The 12,314-nt window shown below is 39.7% G+C and overlaps 1 protein-coding gene across 4 annotated transcripts in view; it reads left to right on the forward strand.

The window, feature by feature from the left end:
* lpp (LIM domain containing preferred translocation partner in lipoma) overlaps nucleotides 1-12,314 on the forward strand; it is a 187,391-nt gene that overhangs the window by 40,750 nt on the left and 134,327 nt on the right. The gene's annotated exons all lie outside the window — the stretch shown is intronic.

Below are 12,314 nucleotides of genomic sequence, written 5' to 3' on the forward strand. Positions count from 1 at the left end.
ACATTAACAGAGTAAATTCCTCATTAATTGAAGGTGCTGGGCAGCTAAACTGCATTGTTCGGGTATGCTGTAGAGAAAGTCTTTATAAAGAAATAATTTCAGCTTTGGTTAAAAACAAATCATCCGCAGCATTTTTCTTATATAATATTATTCAAAAAGTTGTGGCTTTACAGTTTCACATTTATAACGTGTAAGGCTCGAGAGAGATGATGCATTATTTTTAACATGCAGAGGCCTAAGTGACTGTTTCAAATTTATTTAATAGATGAAAAACATTTACATCCTGTTTTAAATGTAATTTTACACGTGTTAATTTGGAAATTCTGAATAAAACAATATGTAATAATTGTACCTGTAAAGCTTCATCTAAAATTGTTGTTGAAATCTGTTTCCTTTCACAACACTTGTCATGTGGTACACAATAAGGTGAGTCGTTTCACAGAAAGAGAAGCATTTCTATCCAAAATGTCCTTTAAGCCATCCTTTGAAAACTAAATTAGCAGCAGCTGCCAAAAGTGCTGAACATTTAAGGTGGGATTTGACTCCAATCAAATGTTTTTTTTAAGATAAAGTAGTGCAAACCTGCCTTTACACAGAGATTGGTTTCATTTCTCCTTCAACAGTAAAGGATCACAGAAGCAGAAAAGTGAGTTGATGGATACCACTGCACACGACCGGGCCACAGCGCTGGTGTAAATTTAACTTGCCGGGGATGCTTCTTGGTTTCTCACACTGTTTGTTTGGATTGCTGGCTCACAGTTTGGCTGTTTGGGCCAGATTCTTGAAGCACACATCAAATCGACGGATGACTAGTGAGGCTGGCTGCCAGCTGAATTTCAAGAACAGTTTAGCTTCACAGTAGAATATAAAATGCTTAACTCTTTGTTGAGCCAGAGACGGGCTTTCTTTGACTCATTTCCGTGAAAGGACTTTATATAAATGGGTAAATCCTTCAGGTTTTACTGGACTCTCCGGGGAACTGCATCAGGGAAGTTATGTTATGTCCTCTGTATGAATTGTTGTGGTCTCTCGTTCAATAGTCATGAATTGCAGCACCAACGATTGTTCTGTTTTTATTCTTCATGTTCCTCCCAGTCCTAATACCATCCTACTGTATGTAGAGAAATCACAGCACCTGAATGGAGGCATCTTTTTAGAAAAATATAAGTCCTAACTCTGAATCGTTTCCCTCTTTACATTCTCTCCAGAGCTTTTCCAACCTCATAGGTTTGGCAGCATGCTATATGTGCATTTATTGTTAAAAGCTTTCATGACTGAAACAAAACCCCATGTAGAAAATCTGATCCAAACATGTTTGCTTGGTTTTAGCTTATTATATCTAAAACAAGTGCTTCACTGCTCATATCAAGCCAGTAAATTGTGTTTTATTGGCTACTACCTAAACCTATTTTTTTCTCATATGCATATTGATATGATTTATGTTCATATGATGCATGAGTAGCACAAAGTCACACATTGTTTTTTACCTGGAAAAGCATAAAACATGGCCATCCAAAACAGTCAAGATGACCACGACTAAGCGCATGAAGGTTTTTGTGCCCACTTTTGGGCCCCTCATGCCATACACCAAAGAAACCCTCAGATTTGGTGATCTGTTTAAGCTGCAGTGTTTCCCAGCTATCCCTCTGATATGTCAGTGCCACTTTAGAGATGCTGGGGCGATGAGACTAATGTAGGCTCCGGGAGGATTTTTACTCATCACTCCCCTATTTCTCTGTGTGTGTTGTGTTTGCAGGGAGCGATAGGCTCAGAGCCTAGATGAGAAACCTTGTAATAATATGTGAGCTGCCTCACTGCTGTGTAGGCACGTTACCACATGGTTGGTTCCATTGAGTCTAAGTTTAATGCGACAAAAGAAGTGTTTCAAGTATCCTGTTATTCATTGTTTCTTGTAAATGTTCAGTGGAGTCCTGCCGGCTCTGACAACCTTGTGCTCACATTTGACCAAATATTAGACAGAGCGACGGCACAGGAAAACAAACTTTCCTCTCCAGCCGTCTGGCAAACATCAACAGCACCTTGTTAAAGCAGCAACTACAATGACTGGACTTCATTAATTTGCATTTTTTAAATTATTGGGCAATGAAAAGTCAGGCCCCATCTAACTCGCCTCAGAATATTTAATGAAAATTTTACCTTCATATTTTGAATATTTTCTTAGTTACAGGCTCTTGAAGTACAAGAGGCAGACTGAAATTTTGCACTTTTTAACTTTATTCCAGCATTTCTGATACTGATTTCTGCTTATTACAGTGATTTGATGAGTTGGTATCCAAATGCTAATTAAAAACGACCTTTCATATGCTATTGCTTATTTTGAGAAGCCATCCCTGACTCTTTTTGCTGATATCGCCCTTGAAAATGTACCCAAAATGCATTTTTTTGAAGTTTTCTCCAGCAAAATCTAAGAAAACAGATCAAACTTCTGCTGTATCAATGCTTGTTTCTGTTCCTCAGCGTCACAGACGTTAAGCTAGTGCAGTTTATTTAAACCACGATATATCTCATGATACTGAAGCTCAATGTTGGTTAGAGATAAACCACTGAACAAAAACCGTATTTTGGCTCTAAATTGCGACAGTTGGAGTGGGTGTAAAATTGATTTGGCTTCAGTTTTTTTTAAGGAGCTCTAATGTGTTTGTCGGCACTCAAAGTTTCATGTACATATCCCCTGCACTTATGAAGGCATGGCGGATCAGAAATGCCCGCAGGGCCTGTAACGGAAGAGAAATTGCATTTGGCTTCATCTAAATAAACTGAAGTTATTGTTCCCCCTCAAAAAATTAAAATCAGCTGATTCTGAGGGATGTCAGGTGGGAACTCTTTTTAGATTTTGTTGATTTTATACGGAATGACCCTTTGAATGTTTATCACAATGATACGAAACAAAACTGTGGCCAAAATGGGAGATTGTTGTTGTGTAATGATTTTCAGGCAGATTTTCTAAATAACTCGAGATGAGCTTTAAGTTGTTTAAGACAGACATAAGTATGCACTAATGAGAGTCTTTATAATTTGATTATTATGGTGGATGTCATGTTATCAGGCCTTATGACTTCCTTAAAAATGTGGAATTCCTTATTTTGAGGAATGTACAGTCGGCACTAATGACTTAATCATATAAAGTCATTTCTTTTTTTCTCTTTTTTCCAAGAAATGAAACATTTTCCTTAAATATCCTATGTAAAGACACTCTTGCATGATGTCTTTAAATGCTTATTTTTTCATGTAAAACAAGGAAAAAGCTTGTTTTATTGATAAAAATTTAAGTTTTTGTTTTGTTCTTTGCTTTTTTCATTCCTAATCAAAGGTAATCATTCTCGTACCTGACAGCTTTAGTCCTGCGTCAGCATGTTTGAACGCCCCGCGTGGCCTGATTGGACGGTCGAGAACAACAACATACAAAAGCTGTTGAACAGAAATTTGTTTGGTTTGCTTACATGGAGCCTGAAGTGTTTTACATTCATAAGCACTGCTTAACGGAGAGCTGCAATAGCTCTGTTGTGGTATCTATTACCATGGGATTGTGTGCCTCATTAACATCAAATTTGGCAGATTTGGATGAATGAGGCTGAGAGTGCAGTCATGTCACAGGGGTAATCTTTCTCACTTGTTTTCCATTTTCTTTCCTGCCTGTTCACCTCTTCTTCATTTCTTTCTTCACTCTTTCAGCCTAAAAAAACAACAACAACTCATCATTAGAAAGAGATTCTGCCCAGACCAGCCTCAGCAGATAAAACTCAGTGAGTTATGATGGCCGAGGTGGACATGGCCAAGTGGTCAGAGTGAGATTACACTGCATCTGAAATAAATATTTACTTGAGATATCTGTCCTGAAGATGTTATCGCACACAGGAACGCTGAGGGCAGATACTCTGTCACACACTGTTGGTTCATGCCGTCTTAAAGCTGACTGGACCAGACCCACTTTATTCAAAAACCATTTGTTTGTACTGGACAGAGTAGATTTAATTTCTTTTTCACAGGTATACTTTGTACTTTTAGACTTGCAGGTCCTACACCAGATGATTTCATACTCCATGTGACTGACAATGCTGCTAATAAATTGGAGTTTTAGTTGCCAGAATTTTAAGGTTAGTCCAGAAATGAATGGACAATATGATGGGGAAGCTTTTTCTATATAGTCTATGTCTGTGAAGCCTTGCGGTAGCTCTTGGGGGTGCTGAGGTCACGTTGTAGTACTTTTACAACTGTGCACATCGTTGGTTTATTCAAGACTGATTCGAGTATTTTTGTGTTGTTACTTTATCAACGGGCAGTGCACAACAGAGGTGAAGGAAATGCAGCAGGGGTGGAGTGGGTGGGGACGAGTGTCAGGGTGATTTGGGACAGCAAGAGTGAAAGGAAGGTTTACGAGATGGTAGTGAGACGGACTATGATGCATGGTTTGGAGACCGTGGTGCTGACGAAAAGACAGGAGGCTGAGCCAGAGGTGGCAGAGCTGAAAATATTATGGTTTTCAATGGGAGTGAGCAGGATGAACAGGATTAGAAGTGAGAACTTCTGCCAGGCGGGAGGAAAAGAGGTTTGTGGATATAGTGAAGCAGGGTTGATGTGACACAGGTAGAGACAGGGCGAGATGGAGGCAGATGATCCATTGTGAGGACCCATCAAGAGTGCAGCTGAAAGAAGTAGTAGTGTCATAACATTGTTTCTGTATGACTCCTTTCATTGCCAAAATAAAAATCAAACTGTGTCTTCAGCATTCTTCAGCAATGTCTGCATTCCTGCGAATGCACAGGTAAAACTCTGATCCTCTTCAAAATCGAACATTTCTGGTCAAATTCCAAAACAAAGTGCGTTAATTGCTAATTCTCTAGTGGTGGACTGTGTTGATGTTTGTGTGAGCATCATTAGGGACAGCCATGTTAGCACGTTTGCAGAAATTATATGCAAAGCATAAAAAAATTCCATCAAAATAAAATAAAATGAGGAATCAGTCAGTCCCCTCTGTTTTCTCCATAATTAGGACAAAATACTGATTTATCAGAGGGTGGTTAAGATGTGATATAGTGTGTATCTATCTTTGATCTCACTCATATTAAAAAATTAATTATTAAATAAAATAGTGAAAATGGTCTCTGCTAATATTGTGTTTTTAGATGTTTTATGTTCCAGTTTAATTGTAGCATTTGGTATTTTGGCAGTGATGTTTTTTTTTAAAGTCACAGATATTAATATCTACTGTATATTGTCTAAAAATCTTTCAGTCGGCCTAGCTTGAATTACAAAATAATAGGGAAAATTCAGCTTCTGCTTGCACCTCCTTTTTTTTTTTTTTTTTTTGCTTTCTTTTCACAGTTGCTTTTTTGAATAATTAATTTCAAACTTTTTTTCATTACAGCACAGTTAGGCTCTTATATTCTCAAACCAAACCAAGAAGACTATCTGTATCTGATTTTGTCTCACTTAGAGGTAAAAAGCTGGTTAAAATCAAGCGCTTTCATGTACAGATTTAATACACTGGAGTCTTAATTTACAGTACCTCAATTATCAAGACCTGTAATAGCTCAGATAGCAAACTTTACAACAGCTACAAGGACACTCTCACTAGCAAGGAACATATTTAGAATGCGGACACAGTCCGCATGAATCTATTTCAGTGAATCGATGCTGCTCCGTCGACAGGGAGGGACCATGCACCTTAGCGCAGCGATGGAAAATAATTGTGTATTGAACTGCCGTATGATAGAGCAATTGTAGCCTTTATACAGAGCTCTACAGCTGGTTTGATTGTTGCCATCACACTGCATGTTTACACACTGAGGATAAACGAGTGCTCTTAAACAATTACTGCAGCTTTCCACGAGAAACTGGAGCACAGGAGGATGCACAGCTGAGCCGCGATCACCTTCTGCACGGAAAGTGAAGAGCAGAAAACAAGTAAATAAGACGTGCTTAAGAGGAAAAGATTAGATTAAAACAAGCCCAGAGTGATTAAGAGAGCTGACATAGATACCTTGGTTGGATTTTTGGATGTGCCAGTGAGCGGGTTTTGGATTAGTTGGAAGCAGCAGGAACGCGTAAACAGCAGGAGCCATCAGTCAATTAAGTGTAAAGCCTCCCAAAAACAACTAGTTTAAATTTGCTTTTCATTTAATCTTCTTTGAGTGTCAGCGAGAGTCACAGCGCTGCAGAGTGAGCAGTGAGAGATTAAGAAAGAGTCCAAACAACTGGGCACGAGGACTAAAAGCAGCCCCGCTCATGCTGCACAGATGCTTCTGGCCAAGCTGGATTTCAGCACTTTGTTTTTGTGCAGGAGTTAGACAAACATCTGATTTCTTTTAACAAGTTATCCGCGGCCGAATCGCGGATGTCCAGATGTATCCAGATTTTAGATTTACTCAGCCGCCTACATTTCACCACTCAGCCAAGGCTATTCAAAATCATCATTTGAAGAGGGGGAAAAAAACACGCTGGTGATCTGATCTGTTTGTCAGATCGATCAGTAAGAAAATCCCCGAGACTCCCCGGGTCCTCATCAAGCGTGGCTGCAAATCTCTCTGCGGTGTTCACTGGTGTGAATGCAAATAATCAAATCACATTTACAGCACGAGAAGAACAAACCCTCCTGACCTCGAACGTTTCACAAACAAGGAAGTACTCCTCATTAAAAGCAGACATTGTGTCTTGCAGGTTTATATTGACTAATGTTCAAATCGTTATCTTTTCAGGGACATTGGGCTTAATAAAAGCAAAATTTAGGATTTTTTTTAGTTTTTCCAAAAACATGGCGATTTCCCTTTAGGCTCCATCCTGCCAGCAACTTCCACCAACAAGAGATTTTTCTTATTTTTACATGTGAAAGAAAATCCTCAAATTCAGTCAGTAAGAACCCCATTATAAGGCCTAAGCTACCAGTCTAATTTTCTTAAGAGTCACTTTAGAAATGTTCAAATGTTCAAAGTCTTTTTTACTCATCATCAGGCCAGAGTGAAATCCGAACAACTCAATCAAAACTTTACATTTTTTCTTTTCTCAAGTAAAAGCTGTAAATTTAGAGAGAGAGCGAATAATAACTTCACACAATCAAACACTGATACTATTGAACCTGTTTAAAAAAATCTCTTTTTATAACTACCACTATAACTAAGTGGAGATACAAACAGTAATGTTAAATGTCTTTTATTTGTGGTGTTACTAGGCACCCTCTTCACTGAATGTACTTTTAAAAGAATTTTGGATTTTTATACATTTATTTTTTAAGAGGTTTTTAGGTAAATGGCGTTAAGTAAGTCATGTTAACCATTGATGTAAAACATGGATGTAGCCACTATTCATTAGTTGCAGGGCCAGATAATCACATTACAATTGTCCAAAATGCTCCAGTTGCCCAAATACAGTCCAGAGGTCCCGGTTAGGACTCCAGTTAGCTGAGGTGAAGCCTAGCCTGTGTCAGCACACCGGACACTGCTCCAAGTGGATATTAGAGGAACTGCAGTTTTTGGAAGCACCGCATTAATTTGTCAGTCCCTGAGGTTGCTGCTTTGGAGATGTTTGTTTCTAGGATTATTTGAACCTAAATAACCTTAATTTCCATAACATAAGTAAGCAGTTTGTTTTCTAAACATAAACGGGGAGTAAAAGTGATGCAAGGGAAATAAAACAAAACACTGACTGAACATGAACTGCATCCGAAAACCACGTTCTATCACGGGGAAACAAACTGCCTGTTGTTTAATTCACCTCACACCATCACCAACCCCTGCAGAAGTTGTGTTTTTACCGCCCTACTGCTGTCCCAAGCATTGAACTTTTGAAAGCTCTCTCTTTGTTGTTTTTGGACTAAATGGCAATTGATGATTGTTTTTCCCTTTTTTTTCTGTAGCATGCTGTGTCTGTGAATACTCGAGCAAACATGAGCTGCAGCTGGAGATGCTAGTTACCATAGCTGATGCCAAATGTAACTGAAGCGACAATTCATATTTAAACTGATAGCTAGGTTAATGTTATGTACAGGTCATGTGAAAATATGACCTTAAAAATGTATAGAAGGGTGTGTCAGCTGATCAGGACAGCAATTTCTGACCCGCTTTTAGGTCGACAACCTGCAAAGGCCTTAGCTACTGTCAGTATAGTGACATACATTAAAGGATGTCACCGTTTTGGACACAGCTAACTATCCGTCTGTAGTAATTCACAAGCTCTTTGTTGCACTCCCACCGTGGCTTAGAAACTTGCAGTGCGCTTAGATGCTGGTATTGTGCGCCTTAAAAAGAAGATGAGGAAACTCTGGCTTAGTGTGACATGATGAAGTTATGGGCCTAAAGCTCCTCATTGTTATGTATCTGTGGTCCTGCAGTCCAGCACTGCAGAATATAGAGTGTGAAGGAGAATATATGAGATGCTGTTTTCTGTGTGTGCAGCTGAAGTAATACCTGAAAGTTGAGACAAAGGGGCAAAGCACCCTGGCTCTTTGTCGGCATCTTTCATCGGGGCCAAGCCCAAGTGATTTGGAAACAATTGCAATGTGAAATCTGTGTCTGCTGCAATTGCTTAAATGGCAGCTCAAGTATTTAAACATGCTCAGATGATTTACACTCATGCCTCTGTGCTGTGCTAAGGGGATTCCTGAGCAAAGTCATCTGCATTCAGTAAACAACGTGTTATTGATGAGTTGATTTCGTGTGGCTTTGCCAGTGAGCGAGCCGGGGAAAGGATTAAGTCCCCAAGCCAAAACCCAATACAAGTTTGAATAAGGGGATAGATGTGCAGCGCTCATTGTGGAAGGAGAGGATAAGCTGTGTTCAACATTAAAATAACAGCTCAATACGTGTGATATGAAAAGGTTCAGAAAGCTCAGACGTAAATGGGAAACGAGCCCGTTTACTGTCTCAGAATGATAAACCGTCTACCAAGAGTCCACGATAGGAAACACCGCTGCTCCAATACTGTGTTTGGAAGAAGTTTGACTTAGTTTTTCTGTTGATAACAGCTTGGCGAAGAACAGCAGCGGAAGATTTTTTTTCTTTTTGAAGATGTTTCATTTGCTGAAGGACTGAGTAAGAGAGGAAAGGTGTAACAACAACAGCAGGTGCTGTGAGGAATCCAAAACCATTCTAATCTAATTACAGCTTCTCTGACATGTTTCAGTTGTCACGTCTTGCCATTGTCTTTCCATTTACTAGTTTGGTTTCAGTCATGGTTGTTGTTGGTGTTTCAGTACTGGTGCAGTGCCTGCTTGGGGAGAATGTAACCCAGGTTACTGTTTGTAAAGATAATTCACAGATGTCCCCAAAATGCGTCATATGCAGGCAGTCAAAAAGATACTGTTTCGTAAAGGGGACGATGGCGGTTGTGCAGAACACGTAGGTGAGAAGATGTCATTTACATTTTTTTTTTTTTTTTTGTGGTCTGTGGTGGAAAACCAAGCAGGCGACAGTGGTGATGTGGTGAGCTGCCTCAGGTACAGGTGAGACTGAAATAGAGTGCAGCAAGTCCAGTTGGAGTAACAGATCAACCAGATCAACTAAACATTAGGGATACTCCGATCCAATCCCATCAGTGCTGCTCGCATGATCAGGAATGGTAGGACAATTTTTATTAATATATAGCACATTTCATTACATGTAAACTTTCATTACAAGCACTACCTGCACACTTGGATGTAATTCTGGGAAAAATTAATTAAACGTGAAATACTATCATTTACCCTAAACTATTATATAAATGCTAAACTCAACTTTTATTGGTTTACTGAGCTGTTAACTTCATAGCATGAGTATTTCCTCCAGTTTTACTACTTTGAGGTACAGGCCCTCACAATACAAAAGGGTGGGTTGAAGTGTTGTATGATAATAAACTGCTGCAGTTTAGTGGCTGCGATGTAGAGTAACAGAAACAAGCTGGGGACAGGTTAAAGGAGCTTAAAGGTCTTCTTTTCACCTATATTTGGATGCCAGGTCCATCTCCTAGCTGTGATTCTATCTGCCAAAGTAAAATTTTAACACTTGTGACGAAACATTTTTTATGTTACAGCTTGAAAAAAATCACATTTATCAAACAGCTTTAGGTCAGAAGGTTTTTTAAAATCCTTAGAATTTGATCGTGAAGACGGTCCCGCCTCACAGAGAGGGTTTGCACTTGCATGTATTTGTTTGGACATCAAACTGTGGGATGAACAAAGCTGACCCAGCAAGTTCTGCAAACTCACAGCAATATTTTAATAACCAACAGGGTGGAAATGACTGCAGAAACTCATGTGCTGTCAAGCAAAGGTTAGTCTTAAATTTCGATTATGAACAACTTGGGCCAACTCTGCACCAGCAGATCTTAATTAAATAAACACAGTATTACAAAGCTGAAAAAATTCTCTTTTTTTAAAATTTCATTGTGCTGTCAGAAAAAAGAAGACTTTAAGCCTCATTATCAATACAGTGAGAAAACTGTATCCATCCCAGATCTCCACAGGTTTTAAATAACTCTGCATTCAGAAGTGATTTACAGCTCCAACACCACACACATGCAATTATGAAGACTCACAACGCTGACAGTTCGAGCCCCCAAATTGCAAGCTTGCCTCCCTTTTATCATATTTTATTTTATCACTTGACTCTTCCCCAACCAACCGGTTCCAGTCACACAGCCAGACAATTGAGTGTTTGCGAGTTCTGGATCATAATTACGTCTGTCCAACCTTAAAATGCGTCCTCCTGCAACTCATGCTTTTCTCATGAGATGATGATTCCAGTCTGTCTTCATAAATTAGATTTCTGAAAGTTTTGAGATTGTGCTTTTTTAAATCCTCTTTGAGGAAGCCTGTCAACTTAATTATCACCTAGCCTCCTGCTGTGGACTCTCCTTGAAACACCCAGCTTTATGTGCACTGCACTCCTCTGGCCTTTGACCACACCCCCTTCTCCTCATCATATAACTTTAGCATATATTTAGAATTGGATACAGGAGGCAGACTATCTCTACTTTTAAGATTAGGCTAAAAACTTTCCTTTTTGCTAAAGCATATAGTTAGGGCTGGACCAGGTGACCCTGAATCCTCCCTTAGTTATGCTGCAATAGACGTAGGCTGCCGGGGGATTCCCATGATGCATTGAGTTTTTCCTTTTCTGTCACTATGTGTTAATAGACCTCTCTGCATTGAATCGTACCTGTTATTAATCTCTGTCTCTCTTCCACAGCATGCCTTTATCCTGTCTTCCTTCTGTCACCCCAACCGGTCGCAGCATATGGCTCCGCCCCTCCCTGAGCCTGGCTCTTCCGGAGGTTTCTTCCTGTTAAAAAGGAGTTTTTCCTTCCCACTGTCGCCAAAGTGCTTGCTCATAGGGGGTCATATGATTGTTGGGTTTTTCTCTGTATCTATTATTGTGCGATCTACTGTACAATATAAAGTGCCTTGAGGCGACTGTTGTTGTGATTTGGCGCTATATAAATAAAATAAAATTGAATTGAATTGAATAGAAAACCGCTTCCACCTCAGTGCACAAATATTTAAAACGGAGAAGTCAGCTGTTGTACTCCTCTGGTATCAGCCGACCAGCAGATCCTGCTCAGTCACTTCTTAACATCGAGTGCTCATTTCCAAAATGAAAAGCAGCAATTAACACATCAAGGATGACTTTAGTACCGCGCTCATTTTTCCCCCACCTCCTTCAGCCTTTGCAGGTAGAGACGGCATTAAAAAAGTGCCCCTGTTGTATGATAAGCATTTCCTCTGCTGTGATAAGAAGCCGTGGGATAGTGACTGTCAAATGAGGCCAATTAATGATGGCTTGATGTGATGTTTTATCTTTTCGAGGCAAGTCCGCAGCTCCTCGCTCACTGTTTTTACCTCCCAGATAAGCTCTACTTTGTTGACTTTGCCCCAGTCTGCCCCAAAACCAAAGGCACTTATTAGCTACCTATCCGAGAGTGACATGTGTGGCTACAGGCCAGCGTTAAGTAACGGTCCTTCACTGTCACCTCTGTAGTTTCTGGATTAACAGCTTGATTTGATTTTAAGCCATCATATACACAACAGAGCTGGAGCATTTATTTAGGCAAGGACCCCTTCGGCTGCTGAGAAAGGCCGTTTGGATCGCTCGTGACGAGCGCTGTTTTTTTGCTAGGCAAAGAAGCTGCGCACAAAAGGATGTATTTCATGCTAATTTAAGGGTTCACCACGAAGATATCAGTTTAAGTAGACTGAAGATTCAGTTGTTTTATGTTTAGATCAGATAAGAGCCATTTAAGATTTAAAGAGTCAAAAGCTTTGGGAGAGTTCCAGTGCTTCCTGCTGAAAGGTATTTACTATAGCACTGCATTTTTTTTAAAGACTG

This window comes from Perissodus microlepis, chromosome 23, assembly GCF_051167445.1.
Source record: "Perissodus microlepis isolate ML-2025 ecotype Zambia chromosome 23, ASM5116744v1, whole genome shotgun sequence".
Lineage (NCBI taxonomy): Eukaryota > Metazoa > Chordata > Actinopteri > Cichliformes > Cichlidae > Perissodus > Perissodus microlepis.